Consider the following 16,868-nt stretch of genomic DNA (forward strand, 5'->3'; position numbering starts at 1 on the left):
ATAGAGAAACATCACTGTCGCGATTGTAGTTACCTTGTAGTCACGAGGTAGCTGGATTCCGCCATTAATACCGGATTCCCTAAAATGTGAGCCTTTTACCATTTATGTAGCATAACATCACCGACTTCTAGCTTAGGGTCATAGATTATAACTTCGTGAAGGCCATAAGATTCCAAGAAAATAGTGATGAAAAGACAACGAAGGCAACGATGAAGAGACAGAGAAATGAAATTAAGGCATGGGTCATACCTTCATGAAAGATTAAGAGACGAGAGTAAGGGGTCGTTTGATAGTTGCTGATTGGGTTAGAGGTGACTGAGTTAGAAGCTGATTGGGTTAGAAATGCTGACTGAGTCCACATCTGACTGAATTTATGTTGTTTGATTATTTATCTGACTGATTGTGCTGAATGATAAAAATGACCATATTATCCTTATGTTGTCCTTTTGTGTTGGATAAAATAATTACAAAAATAAAAATTATCACATAAAATCCAAATTAAACATACATAATTTAAAATCCAAATACAAAGTGTAATACAAAACCCAAATACACATTGTCATACATAATAAAAAACTATATCATTTAACATGAACCATTTGAAAGTAACTGAGTAGCAATCTGATCACGCAAAGTAGTCATATACTCAACGGCTTCTGAACCCCATTCTATGCCTTGTATGTTTTGGCCCTCACTTCCTCCACCTCCCACATTAGGAGTAACCATAGTGTTTTGTTCAAAGTTCGTAAATAGGTCATCTTGAATATCGTATTTCTTTATAAAATTATGGACCACGACACAGGCAATGACTATGTCTCTTTGCACTGGAAAAGGATAAGAAGCCATACGTTTTAAAATTGGAAATCTCGCCTTCAATACACCATAAGCACGTTCAATGATATTTCTAAGTTGTGCATGAGCATGATTGGACTTTTCTTCCTTAGTTAAAGCTCTGTTTCTTCGAAAATCGGCTAACCAATACCTAGTATTGCGGTAAGGAGCCATAAATCCACGAGTGTTGGTGTATGCGGCATCACAAAGGTAATATTTATCTGTAGATGGGTGACAAATTAATCATATAAATAATATAGATAATAAAACTGATAGAAAAATGACAAACCTGGTGGAGGGAATGGAAATCCAGAAGTCGGATTAAATGCAACTTCTTTCAAAACTTTAGAATCGTGTGCTACGCCCTCCCATCCATCCCATACAAAGGTGAATATCATATCAAAATCACAAATTCCTATTACATTTTGATAACATTCACCTTTTCCTCTTCCCCCATAGCGAGTTTGTTCATCAACGGGCACAATTGCATGTACAAGTGTTCCATCTAGTGCACCTAATGCTCCATGAAATATGTTTTTTAGTTGTCTATGTCGTTCTGAGGTATTTCTTGTTGTATTAGAAGATGTTGGTACAATAATATCTCTTGCAAAACACATCATTGCTTTTAGCACTTCATGAAAACATTGATGAATCGTTTGTATGGAGTGGTGAAACCTTTCTTTAACATCTCGAAAACGTTCATTATGTCCTATAACATGTAAAAATATAGTCATCTTCTCTTCAACGCTTATTGTCCTACTACGTTGCAACCAATTTCTTTGAGTAAAATGATTGCATAATAATACAAATGCATCTTGTGAAAGAGGCATCATATCAAAACATTGTATAGGACATCCGTATATCAAATCTTGTGTATATGCATGCCCGGTTTCTTCCGATTCGTTAGCTTTTATTCTTCAAATTAATTTATTTCCTTTTTCGAACCAACATCAACCAATAGCATGAGAGTATAAGGAAACCTAAAAACTCACCTTCCTTATCCATAAGTAACCCGTTACATGTTAAATACAAATCAAATAAATTTTATAACATAAACCATAAAATTAATCAATAACATTAAAATGGATGCCATATAACTCTATAACATAAAAATCCATCACATAAAAATTCCATAACATGAAAGTCAATACTAAATAACAATCCTAAACATAACACATAAACAACCTAAACTTAAAAAATCCTAAACATAACACATAACAACCCTACACATAAAAATCCATAACATGTACCATAATATAAATCCATAAAGCATAAAGCCAAAAACATCCTAAAGTCATACTAAAGTCAACCAAGTAATCCAAAATTCTTTCCCGCACTTTTCACCCACAACTCACAAGTCGAAGACTTGAGGCGTAACCAAATTTTCCTGTTACCAGCATTTTCAGCGAACAACATAAGAGCAGTGATGTATTTCGGATAAAAATTTCCCCACTCCAAGCCTTTCAATTTTTCAATACATTCATCCATCTCCTTGTCAAGATTATTAGTTTGCGCGAACGCCTGAGCCGCCTTCATAATTTCCTTGCCAGCCTCTCTTATGTCATCATCAAGTGAGTCCGTGGGTGCATTTCGTTTTCCTCTTTTGTTTTTGGACCAACCAGACGAATCTCCACTTGCATGTGATGCACTTGTAGGTGGGGGTACTGTTGAAGCTGAGGCTGGGATATCCATTTGAGGTGGTGTATCTACCATCTCGATATCCTCATAATCTTGTGTAGTAAAGACTTCTGTAGGGTGAGGGAGTGTCGAAGATGGTCCCCAACTAGCAGCACCAGTCGAGGTCGCACCGTCAAACAACTGTGTGCATAGATCAGGGTAAAGGAAGGATGCATTTCTTAATTTCTCAACCATCTTGTTCAACTGTTTGAAAAAAATGATTTTATTATTAAACTTTTTAAAAAATAATAATGTGTTTTAAATTAAAAGATTACCTTCGCCTCCGCTTTCCACTCTTCATCCGTCATTTGAAACGTGTTTGTGATAGGATTATAGACATTTCCGGTTTTGTTTTTTAATTTCAACCAAACTGCATACTTGCTTTTCAAGTAGTCATAACGATATTTCATTTGTTTTTTGTCAACAACAAAGTCATGTTCTTTTTTTTAGTTTTTCAGCTATTGTATTCTATGAGGTACCTTTGAGACCACTACCCTCCCGACCGTTATTTGTTAGTTCTTCTATATATGCATCAAAAAAAGTTTTGTTCACAAAATCCGAAGACCAACTAGCTCTACTTCTCTTTTCTGCCATGTCTAAGGAATAAATGAATGATAAACATATTACACAAATATATACACATATTTACACACATAAACACAATATATATATATATATATATATATATATATATATATATATATATATATATATATATATATATATATATATATATATATATATATATAGTAAATATGTCATATTTGTAAATATACAAAATTATTAAGAGATAAAAAAATGTTATTAAGATGAAAGATACAAAATGATAAAACAATAAATAAATAATTCATTAAAAATAATAAAGTGTTAATCTATAGTTACAAAAATACCACACTCTAGTGTTTGAATGTTTCAAGAAATATTTAAAAGAAAAATAAAAATTATATATTTTTAAAAGTAACAACAGCGAACAAAAATTATATAACAAAAATATCACTACTTTTCTACTATTTCTCCCTGCAATCCCAACATTCACTTTCTACATATTAATTTCACATTACAACCTTCCCATTGCAACTTCAAGAATTCATGAACCAAATATTATAATACATATAAACAGCTTAAAAAAACTTCACATTACAAGCTCCATGACAACTCTTTTTTACTTCTTGTTTTCAAGAACCAAAATGGGTAAAATACATAGAAATCATTATATTTTCCTAGTTTTGTTGTTTAAGCATTTATATTTGCGTTTTTTCATTTGAACCTCCATATTTTGAAAAAGAAATTCTACTGTAATTTCTAAATTGACAATGAAGGTTGACATTTTTTTCATTAAAACCACCAAATATTATAAAACATATAAGCATATATACATGCATACATACATACTATATACATAAATACATAGGATATTGCTACAGTTTACAATTTTATAATGGGGTAATGACAAAAAGAACATGCATGCTCCCATGAAAGCTTAAAGCCAAGAATTTAAGAATCAAAAAAGTAAAACCTCAATCGCACGTTGATGAATCAAGAACATAGAAATTGAATTAGAAATAACATGCATGCTGTTGATGAATTGAGAAAAATAAGGACAAAAAAATATAACCGATACCTGTTGATGTTGTTGCTGTTGATCACGATTGCTACTCTCTTGTTTTTGATCGTGACTGGAACTCTCGCTGCTTCGTAAGGGGAGGTTATCGGAGGGAGAGGATGAAATCAATCCTCGTTCGCAAGTGTGGTAGGGCAACGTCGATATTTGTGTTTTTTTTCTCGGTCCATCAAATAAAAAACAAGGATCGACTTAGGTGTTTTTTATGGACCGAGTCCACATATTGGACCGAGTCCAAACATCTATAATTTCTATCAAACATACCAATTGGTATTTTATGGACCCAGTCCCTCTTTAGACCAGTTAGACACCCTATCAAACAACCCCTAAGAACTATAGAGTTGGGTGGGTTTTAGGGTGGTGGTGGTATAATGTATTTTCTTTTCTTTTTATTTTTTCTAAATTAAAATTAGTTTAAGAAAATATAGAAAATTTTAAAAAAAGGTATAAGATCTTTTTATATGGGTGAAGGACTAAACATGATAGAAATTGAAACCATCGAAACCTTCTATGAGATAAAAAAAAAGTTAGAGATAAAAACCATAATTTCGAAAACCACAATGACCATTTATGAAAATTTGTCTTTTAGTAATTTACTCTAATAACAACTTATTTATTGGTTTTTACTCTAATTTTACAGTAATTTAGTGTTTTTTTTCTAATCCATGTGATTATATAGATAAATAATATTATCTTCCTGTTTTTTATTGTAATATTAAAGTATCAATACAAATACTAACACTACTGTTATTGTATTTTATATCTCTTCCTTGTAAGTTAGATAAGACAGAGAGATAGAATATTTATTTTATTGTATTTTTGTAGTAATGTTATAGTAATGTTATAATAATGTTATTGTATTTTCTCTGATCAAGATAATGTTAATGTAGACCAGACAAAAAATATTATCTTATTGCAATCTTATACCAGAGGTACACAAAATTGAATAAATTTGATTTTTTTTTAAAATAATATTTGGACCAGATTATATATTTTATATTGGATTTTGGATAACTATGGACCACAGTTTACATAGAAATTTGGTGTATTCAGATACAAATTCACATGATCTAGAATTTTTACTATCTGATTTCAGATAATCCTTTATTTATCCAATTTTCTTTTTGAAAATTCAAATTTAACCGCCAAAAAATAAATACTTATATTATACTAGGTTTATAATATAATATAAAACACCAATGTTAAAAGTACATCAAATTAAACATGGAAACTGAAAATACTATTATAAAATTAGTTGTTTTCATAAAGTTCGTACTTTATCCTAAATGTCGTTATGACTTATGATCCCCATCAATCATTAGAGGTGTTATCCATTTATTCTATTGTGATATGTACTCCGAGCTTAACGCCGTTTGGGGATAGCTTCGTTTGGGTTAAGCCTGAGAATCACATCAAAAAAAGAATCGACGCCAGTCGTTGTCCGGGAGGTGGTCCCGAAAAGAGGCTCCGATGGTCTAGTCAGTAATTGGATGAGAGAATTAGGTTTTAGTTTAAGGTAGAGAATCAGGCGATCCCTTCTTTTGGAGAAGAATGGTTTCTTTTATATTGGTTATCGTGAGCGCATGTCCCCGACAATACATTCTGTCTTGTCTGGGCTGACAGGACGTGGAGGCGTCCTATTGGCGGATGGTGCATCACTAGCGGTTATCTACTATTGATGTAAAACTACCGAAGGACAGCGCTCTAAGCGTTACACTTGTCGCTCTGGAGAGCGGTTAGTACTGTTTTGTCTTGCTATAGACCGGAGTTTCTCGTTTTGAGTTAGACCTTGGTGCTAGAGTGCCGAGGCCTAAGTGCGAGGTCGCGAGGACGAGGGCCCGGGCCTAGCACTTATGTTGGGTACCGTCATTTGGATCGTCCTTTAGATAACTGTCTCGTTATCTTTAATGTACTCCTAAAGGGATATGTTAACATATTCCATTGTAAAACTTATTATTTATGGAAATATTCATGATATGGATATGATATGGATGTGAATGAGTCGAATTGCTTCTACCTAGGTCTATTAATGAACCTTCTCTTTAAGGTATATAAACTAGAAAAATTATTCTTATTGCTTTGAATTATATTCCCGAAAAAGGGAAAAAGTGAATCACGCTCTAATAACTTTGAATAAATTAAGTATATTCATTAAGATACATCGAATGTATTGATGAATATAATAAATAAGTAAAGATTGTAAATGCTAGTATTGCACTTTAAGTAGATGATGATATTGCTCGTATTCTTGGTCTTGATGAAGTAGTGTCGAATAGAATTTGAAGAGGGTACAACTCCTCGACAAGTGGTAAAATGTTCCTTTAAGCAAAACACAATTATAGTTTTCAAATCCTAAACTCATTTATTTCATTGCTTTAGTTCCAGATTTTATTGCATATCGTCTAAGGTAGTGCGACTTACCGGATTATAATGTCGTTGGAGTTTAATTGGATAGCAACAGGTTTTCGAAGTGGCCGAAGGAAAGAGCTTTTTTGATGACAAACCTTCCAAAAGTTATTCATATCTCGTCGTTATAGTAAATAAAAAACTACATTTAGTCTAATATTAGTTCGTGCCGGATCAAAATTTCTTTGTTTCACCACTTTACAAACACCCTCGACAAGATTTTCAATTTCGAGTTTTCAGTATTGTTGTAAAACTTGCCACAATTTTTGGACTGAGATTTTTCTACTCCGTCGTTCAAAATGCTATAATAAAAATTACACTAAATTTTTGTGTTATGGGAAGTTGGTTTAATTTACACCAAAATGGCATTCATATAATTTTTTGAGCTTACACCGGCATAATTGACGGGAGCGGAAGCTTATGAGGATGCCATTATTTAGTTTTGAAATAGAAGAAAGAATTCGAGATTGTGAAAAGGTCGAGAGTAATGTGCACATTTTGTGGTGTGTTGAAACCAAATGAGCTAACACCTATTGAATAACTGGACCGAATACGAGTTCACCCAATAAAAAATTACACTTAAATTAACTCTATATTCAAATAATTTTTCAAGCATATAAACAATCACAAATATAAACAAATTCTTCAAATAACATTAAGTATTTAATTTGTAAAGATTTCCTTTTCAAATGAAAGATTTACATAGACGTAGCGGGTAAACGAGCAACAAGCTGTGCCACAAATGACTGGATTTCCACTTTTAGTTTTTCACCAATTCAACTTTCACTTTAGGTGCAATTTTCCTCTTGACCCTTTATATTCCCTGTCATGATGACTTTATGTAGTCCCTTAAGGGATTTCATTTTTGCTATTGAAATAGAAAATTATTAATGTAACTTATTATTATAGAAAATACATAGTTTTCTATGATAATACAGAGTATATAAATAAGAAATTAGAACAAACCTTATTCATAGTCATAATCTCTTAGAAAATAAGAACATTAGCCGTGCGTCTAGAAGGCTTCAAAAAACTTCTTAAGCATCAAGGATCCTACAACTAGTGCTGAAAGTTATTAAAACTCAAATCAGTCAGCACGTGTCAATTCAGTTCAGTTTGTTACACCATAGTTAGCTTAACCAATGTACAATTAGTTTAACTATAGCTGTTAGCTGTTAGTTAGAGTTAACAGTTAGACAGGTAGCTTTTATACTCTGTATATATGTGTAATTCATTTTTCATCAACATCAATACACATTAACATGAATATCTTCTCTACATTCTACTCTCAATCTAATTCTTATAATGGTATCAGAGTGTTTACGATCCATCTCTTCTAATTGATTCTTGTTCTAATCATGAATTCTGATCCAATCGTTGACATGAATGTCAATTCATCTTCCTCTTTTAATCCTACCAACATTTCTTCTTCTAATGTGAAGGGAAATGATTAAAACATGTTTTTAGTTTCAAATCTTCTGAATGGCAATGAGAATTACATGCAGTGGAAGTTTTCGATCCAACTTGCACTTGGAGCTAAGTAGAAGACTGGATTCATCAATGGTTGATGAATGGATAAGCAATGATTGCATGGTCAGGTCTTCTATATTAAAGGCAATTTCAAAAGAAATCGTTGGATCATTCATATTCGCAACAACAACTAAAGAACTCTGGGATGAACTGGAAGAACATTTTAGGGAAAGCAATGGTCCTCTTATCTATCAATTACAACGACAAATAACTTCGATTTCTCAAGGTGATTCTTCGTTATCAAAGTATTATACAAAACTCAAACAATTTTGGGATCAATTGAATTGACTTGTTCAAACTACCTCAATGTACCTGTGGTTCGTCTAAGGCTATTTCAGATTTAAAATCTTCTGCAAGATTGATGCAATTCCTTATGGGATTGAATGATTCGTATGATGGCCTATGCAATCAAATTCTTGTTTTAGATCCTCTACTAACTGTTTACAAAGCTTACTCCATGGCATTAAGTGTTGAAAAACAAAAGGAAATCCAGATAATTTTTTCAAACTCTGTTGAAATGTCTGCAATGCTTGCAAGATCGTCTGGTTCAAATCAATATAGGAAAAAGTCATTTACGCAAAAGTCTAAAAATGATTAAAAAACAAGAAATAATGGTGATCGTTACTGTGATTTTTGTAAAATTACTGGACATACAAAGGATGTGTGTTTCAAGTTACACGTGCTGACTGATCTGAGTTTTAATGACAAAGCATCTTGATATTGATTGTCATCTGGTTCGTGATCAATATAAGATGGGATTTGTTAGACCAAAACACATTTTAACAAAGGAGCAGACTGCTGATATTTTTACAAAAACATTATGTCAACCACAATTTCAGAATTTGTTATTCAAGTTAAACCTTAGAAATGTTCACCAAGGTTTAACTTGAGGGGGACATATTAAAACTCAGATCAGTCAGCACGTGTCAATTCAATTCAGTTTGTTACACCATAGTTAGCTTAACCAATGTACAATTAGTTTAACTATAGCTGTTAGATGTTAGTTAGAGTTAACAGTTAGACATGTAGCTTTTATACTCTGTATATATGTGTAATTCATTTTTCATCAACATCAATACATATTAATATGAATATATTCTCTACATTCTACTCTCAATCTAATTCTTAGAAAAAATGTATGTATATATATATATATATATATATATATATATATATATATATATATATATATATATGTCTAGGTTATAATGTGGATGAACATCTATTGTACGGACGTGTGCGAACAATGCTATTTTATGAGAACGACTAAGAGAATAGGTTGTTTGGTAATATGAATACGTTCAACCTCACATAACTATTGTCATTATCATTCATTTTCACTAATTCTTATTCATTTTTGTTCTCACTTATCGTTTTTCACTTATTTTCATTCTTAAAGAATACGATTATCAATAATACATTTTAACAACATTCTGACAGAATGAGAATCAGAAAAAATCTATAATAGCCTTATAGATGATTTAATTAGTGAGAATGCGTGATAATGACAATAGTTATGTGAGTTTAAACGTATTCATATTGCCAAACAATATATTTTCTTAGGCATTTTCTCAGAATAACATTGTCCACACGTCCACACAATAGATGTCCATCAACATTTGAACCTAGCTATATATATATATATATATATATATATATATATATATATATATATATATACGGAGAGAGAGAGAGACAGAATTAGGTTCATATGCAGATGGACATCTATTGTGCGGACGTGTGGACAGTTCTATTATGTGAGAATGACTAAGGGGCTGTTTGGTAGCCTCTTAATTGGTAAATTAAGAGGCATCATCTTAAATATTCAGATTCAGATTGTTTGGCAAGGTCTTATTTTTTTTCCTCTTAATTAGAAAATAGCCTCTTATTTATTCAGACTTTAGTATACATCTGAAAATAAAAAAAGCACTCGTTCTTGTCATTTTCCTCGCCCTACCCTCGCCACCCATCTTCTCGTCGTTCCTGTAGCAATCAAACAACACCCACCTCCATCCTCTCCAGCTTCACATCTCCGGTCGTCGCCACCTACCACACCTCCGACACCACCTCCTACACCTCTGGCACCGTACCTTCTCCCGCTGGTAAATCCTAATCGTTTTTTCCATGTAACCATCTCTTCTCTGAAATCGATTTTTCTATGAAATGGATTTTTCCATGTAACCATCTCTGAAATTGAAAATACTTTCAAAAATCATTATGCTGAAATCCAAAATATGTGGATGTGTTCTAATGAGCAGAACTTTCCATGTAACCATCAAGGTAAGGTTTTTTGTTCTTACCCTAAAACTCGTCCCTTTTTGCTGAAATGGTTTTCTTATGTTAGTAGAATCTGTTTTTTTGTTCTCTGAATTTGCTGGAGTTGATGTTGTTTTCCCTTTTTCTACCTAATGTGTGTCCCTTCAGTGTGGTCTACCACCTGTTCGATGAAATGTCTAGGAGAAATGTATTGGGCTAAATTTGTGATAATGTTCAAATAGAGGGTTGCATTATAAGCATGCTTCGGTATTGTATATGCCTGATTAAAGTTAAAAATTGGAAATCATTTTAATATGTATTAATTAGTAAATGTGAAAATTGGAGTTTTGGAAATCATTTGGCTTACAAAACAACTACCCTTATGGCCATGAACAAAGAACAATGTATTCATACTTGATTTGTTTGCCCCTATTTTTTTGGAATAATTACTATTTTAGGCTCACTGTAATGTAGAAAGCAATATGATTGATGAGACTTTGCTTATCATTTGTGCAACTGGTTTGTTTTCTTGTGTTCGTGTCTTTGTGATAAGTGTTGGTTTTGAAATTGAGATAGTCTGGGATGAAAATGAAATTGGTGATCTTTTATGTTATTATGTGCAGTTTCATTATGGTGTTTTTTTTTCTTGCATACATGAGGCCGAGAGAGCATGAGATCAGGAATATGTGAAGACTTTGAAGCACAAAAAATGTAGACTTTGAAGCACCAAAAGAATGTCGCAGTGGATTTGCAAGTAATAGATTATGGTCATTAGATGATTATTCTTGAATTGGTTTAATTGATCAACTTTCGGTTGTTGTTATGGTCTTTAGAATAACAACATTTTTCCATTCCCATGTTCAAGAACATATATGATTGTATTTGTATACAGGATTTTATTATTTTTCTATTGATAAAGATCTTTCCTAGTTTTACAATTATAATCTTAAGAGTACATTGTTTATGTTTTTTATGGTTTTTATATTTATTTTATACTTATTTAAGAAATTGGTTCGGTTATTTATAAACAAAAACATTGAATTCAACAAAAAATAATACACAAGGGTAAAATGGTCATTTTATAATTCAGCACAACAATTCAGATGTTCCAACCAAACAGCATGTTAAAAATTCAGATCTTAAAAATTCAGACCCTCTTAGAAATTCAGATCTCTTAAAAATTCAGATCTTAAAAATTCAGATCCTGCCAAACAGCTCCTAAAATAATTTGTTGTTTGGTAATGTGAACACATTCAACCTCACATAACTATTATAATTATCACACATTTCCACTATTTAAATCGTTTATAAGGGTATTATGGATTTTTTTTAATGATTCTCATTCTATGAGAATGCGTTCTTGATATATATATATATATATATATATATATATATATATATATATGTGTGTGTGTGTGTGTGTGTGTGTGTGTGTGTGTGTGTGTTTGTTGGTTAAAATGTGAATGACATCTATTGAGCGGACGTGTGTGGAAAGTGCTATTCTATAAGAATGACTAAGAGAATATGTTGTTTGATAATGAAAATACGTTTAACCTCACATAAATATCGTCATTATCATGCCTTATCACTAATTTTTATTCATTTTGGTTCCCATGCATCTTTTTTCACTTATTATCATTCTTATATAATACGATTATCAAGAACACATTCTGACAACATTCCGACAGAATGAGAATCATAAAAAAGTCCATAATATCTTTATAAACGATTTAATTAGTGAAAATGCATGATAATAATAATAATAATAGTTATGTGGGGGTGAGCATATTCACATTATCAAACAAAAAATTCTCTAAGTCATTCTCACAAAATAACATTGTCCACACGTCTAGACAATATATGTCCATCCACATATGAACCTAATACACACACACACGCACACACTCTCTCTCTCTCTCTCTCTCTCTCTCTATATATATATATATATATATATATATATATATATATATATATATATATATATATATATATATATATATATATATATATATATATATATACACACACAAACATACTTTTAACTCATATAAATATCCACCACACCTCACTTTTTTTTTACCATAGCCTAATACTTTTACCTTCGATTCTCAACTTTAGTTAAAATGTGATCATGATCTTTATTTTATTCATATTTTTCATTGGAAGATTGGGTGATGAAGGCATCAATATTTGTCACACCATTGATAAACAACCGACATTTTAAAAAAATGATGAAGATGAAAATTCACATCCGAGAAAGAGAACATTTGTTTTACGGAGATATCATGAAGTTACCAACGATCGTCTTATACACAACTACTTTGCCTAGAATCTCCTATATGAAGCAAACCTATTTGGACGACAGTTCTAGATGGGCAAACAATTATGCGTACTTATAGTTAATGATTTGGATATAGACTTTCTATTTTTCTAATTAAAATGGGATGCAATAGTTAAATAAGGTTTTGTTTCACTAAGAAAATGTGCAACCATAATTCATTCTATAACATACGACACCGGCTCCGACTAATGAGAGGAGTATTTGAAGATGTTTGCATAAACCGCACGGGAAAGTGTTTATAAGTTTATAAAGTTGTCCTTAGATTTATGGTGCATGATATTTATGTAAACCAACATTCAATGACATAAAACATTTGTATATGATGCATGGAAACAAACACGACTTTCGTGGGATGCTAGGAAATATTGAATGTATGTATTTAAACGGAAAAAAATTCTCTAATGCATAACATAGTCAATACATGCGAGGTGATCATCCACACTCGTCAATAATTCTAGAGGCAGTGACATTACACAATCTATAGATTTGACATGCATTATATGGTGTTGCCACTTTCAACAATGACATCGATGTTTTTAAATAGTCACCGATATTCAAAGATATCTATCATTTATTACAGCGAAGTTTCCGTTTAAAGTGAATGAAGCATCATACAAGCACAAATATTATCCTCATGATGAGATATATATTGACCATTCTATATTTGTTAAATCATGGACATGTACAAATTATGAAAGACGAATAAGGTTTAAAGCAAATTAAGAAGCAGCTAGGAAGGATGTATAATGAAACTTTGATGTCTTTAAGAAACGTTGACATATAATGCAAAACCAACATCTTCATGAGAACCCAAAATAAGAAGAGACGTAATATAAGCATGCATCAAATTATATAATATGATTTTTGAAAATAAAGAAAGCACGATATGCTGCTGTGATGAAAACATAATTTTATGATCCTAAAAACAGTAGAAATTTATACCCCATAATACGTAGCAAACAAAATCGAAACCAATAACTAGATAAGCATCACAACCTTCGTCCAAACTTGATGGAACATATTTATAGAACTAAACTTACATATCAATTAATGAGGATTCAAAGTGATGTGATTTTTTTTATTAATACGTAATTTAATTTTTATGTTTAAATTAATGAACATTTTTATATTTTATTAATAGTTTATTTATTTTTTGTTTTTATATCGTAATTGTTTTTGGAATGACAAAAGCTTTATTAAGAAAAAGGTGGGCAGATGCTAAAAAAAATACTATAGTTTAAAAATACATGATCGGGTTTTTAACCCATGTAGTAAAATTAATATGCAATATTTATTTTTACTTTAAAAAAATATAATTAAAAAATACATATTATATTATATTGTAAATTAGTTAGATATTTATTTAGTAAATTAGTATTGTATTTAGTTTATTATTTAAAAATAATATAAAAAAGTTAAGAGGAAATAAGAGATAACGACCATTTTTAGAACGTCTACAATGATGAGTTCAATAGAGAGTTGAATAAGATGACAAGTCTATGTGTCATTCAATAGATGAAACTCTATTATTATGAGACTTCACGTTGACATTCAATAGATTTTGAAGTTCAATAAGAAAAATAAAAGTTTTTAATTCTTATATTACTATAAATTACATTTTGTAATATTCTATTGAATTTTGTAAAGTTCAATGCAATGTAGGAAAAAAACGATAGAGTTGTATGGATTATACAAAAATTATAAGACAATCTATTGAACCCTATAAATTTTAATGTACTGTGGATGCCTTTAATTCCTTGGAGGTGAGAAATGAGGGAGGGACCGGATGAGGAAGTGCCGCATTTATTGTAATTTATCTAGTAATAGTTACATTTTTTTGATTGTAGGTTTTGGTAATACAAATAGGAGATCTTTATAAATAAAGTTGACTTTGATTACTTTTTCTTAAAAATATACAATTAAATAGAAAATGAAAATAAAGCTGGTTTACAAATTTATAAAGTTAATACGTTCGATTTTCCATGGTATCATGAACAATATGTACATATCCAACTTAAACCAAAAGGTCATGTAGTATAGGACTATAGGTGTTTGAAAAAAATTTCGTGATGAATATATATATATATATATATATATATATATATATATATATATATATATATATATATATATATGCAGTTAAAAAGTAGGATTTAAAAGATGTGTATGTTAGCGGGCAGTTTAAAAAAAGGTACAATCGATAAACTATTTCGTGAGGCTAGTAACTTGTAATAAGTCAGGAGTCAAAAACCTCATTGGGTTTAAAAGCCATAGAAAGCTACAGTCAAACAGAACTTGCTTAAGTTGACCTTGATACAAGCTTAAATGAATCATGCTTATGATTTGTGCTTGACTAGGGTTTAATTGTTTTTTTTAAAATTTTTTCTTTCCATTATGAGAAGATGACGAAGAGTACAAGATGAACAAAACTAAATTCAAAAGGTTAATAAAGATAAATAAACCCTAATTCAAAAGATACAGAATACACCTGACGGTTGGAATTTATACTGCCCGTCGATCGTAAAACCCCTTAAAGTCTTCACTGAGACATGAACAATCCCTTTTTGGTAGTCAACCAGAACCCATCCTTCGAATATTTACTCATTCCCATGGCTACAGCTATGAAGATCAACACCATTGAAGTCACCATGAGAATTAGACCACGGCTTGATGACGAACTCTGATCGATGTCATCTTCCTCCATGAGATTCTCAGAAGTCGGGCTCGATGGTTCACCCAGACCCATGAGTTTGTTGTACTCGTCCTCCATACAAACCGGCCCACAAGGCAAGCTGATAGACCTTGAATGAGAGTTTTGTCTTACGTAGGTCTTAGCCATTTGGGACGTTTGCACTAAATGGGTTCCGTCGAGTTGGATATTTATATCATGTGACACAAGGAAACATGACAGATCACAAGTGATTACAGCATGTGATGAGATCTCCTTAAGAAAAGGGTTTCTCGATGGCCAGCAAGGGCTTTAATGACTTCCCATTTGTCTAATCCCCATGATTATATATATATATATATATATATATATATATATATATATATATATATATATATATATATATATATATATATATATATATAGTTAGGTTCAAATGTTTTTTGACAAGTATTGAAAGGACCAATGAGATTTTAGAAAAATATAAATCATTAACTTTAGGAATAAGGGTAGCTTGGTCATTTTATATTTTTAAACCAAAAATAAATCTTGTATCTTTGGAAAATCATTAAATGAAATCTGCAATATTTTTATAAACCCTAGCTTCCTCCAAATCGTCGATACCTTTTTTTTTTTCCATCTTCAATTTTCTCACTTCAGCAAATCAAGTGATTGCGCTCCCATTCCCACCCAATTCACTGGTGTTTGTTCATCGTGGGTGTTTGTTCTTCAACAACCATCGTCCCTTCATTACCATCCCCACAGAAGTCGACCTCGACCCCAAAAAAGTTTCAATCGCTGAAACAAAAGCTCACCTGTCATCCTCTCAATCTCGTATGTAGCCTCTATTTCGGCCTTCTGGTAAGTCGATTCAAAGGGTTGAAAAAAACATCATCTTTCTTTTACAATTTCTCTCCAATTTAAAGCCTCTGTTTTTGCGATTTTTGGGTTCTAATCGATTTTTTTTGTTGAATTTAAATTATATATTTTAACTCTTCTGATAGATTTCAGTCAGACCAAGTGTTCGACTAAATGCCTAAATGAAGATTTACTTTGTAATTTGTCACTTGTCCATTAAAAACTCTTTTCTATGGTCCTAAGTGAATTGTTACTGAGTTTAGATAGTTCTTATATTTTGAGTAATGGTTTTGTTTTTACTTTTTCAAATAGTTGTTTACCTTTCAATTATGTTTGGTTCAATTATCAATTTATGTTTGTGTAAAGTGCACTAATCTTGTTTGGTTCAATTCTCGCATCATATGGATATATAATTTCAATAGGCCTAATTAAAAGAATGATCATGAAATTAATTTATGTTATCTCATCTCATGAAAATTGAGTAAGTAATTGTGTTGTTGATTTGTAACTTACAGGTAAACCATTGAAGGAGCACAAGCAAAGAAAGTATGGGCAATATTCTGTCAGAATGTATACTATATAGTCTTCCATATTCTATGTATATACTGATGGGGTTGATTTCATATGCCAACACAGTGAATTAATTTTGTTTGATTTCATATACCAACATAGTAAAGGCT

Source organism: Lactuca virosa, chromosome 2 (assembly GCF_052849685.1).
Source record: "Lactuca virosa cultivar CGN04683 chromosome 2, Lactuca_virosa_CGN04683_v6, whole genome shotgun sequence".
In the NCBI taxonomy this organism is placed as follows: domain Eukaryota; kingdom Viridiplantae; phylum Streptophyta; class Magnoliopsida; order Asterales; family Asteraceae; genus Lactuca; species Lactuca virosa.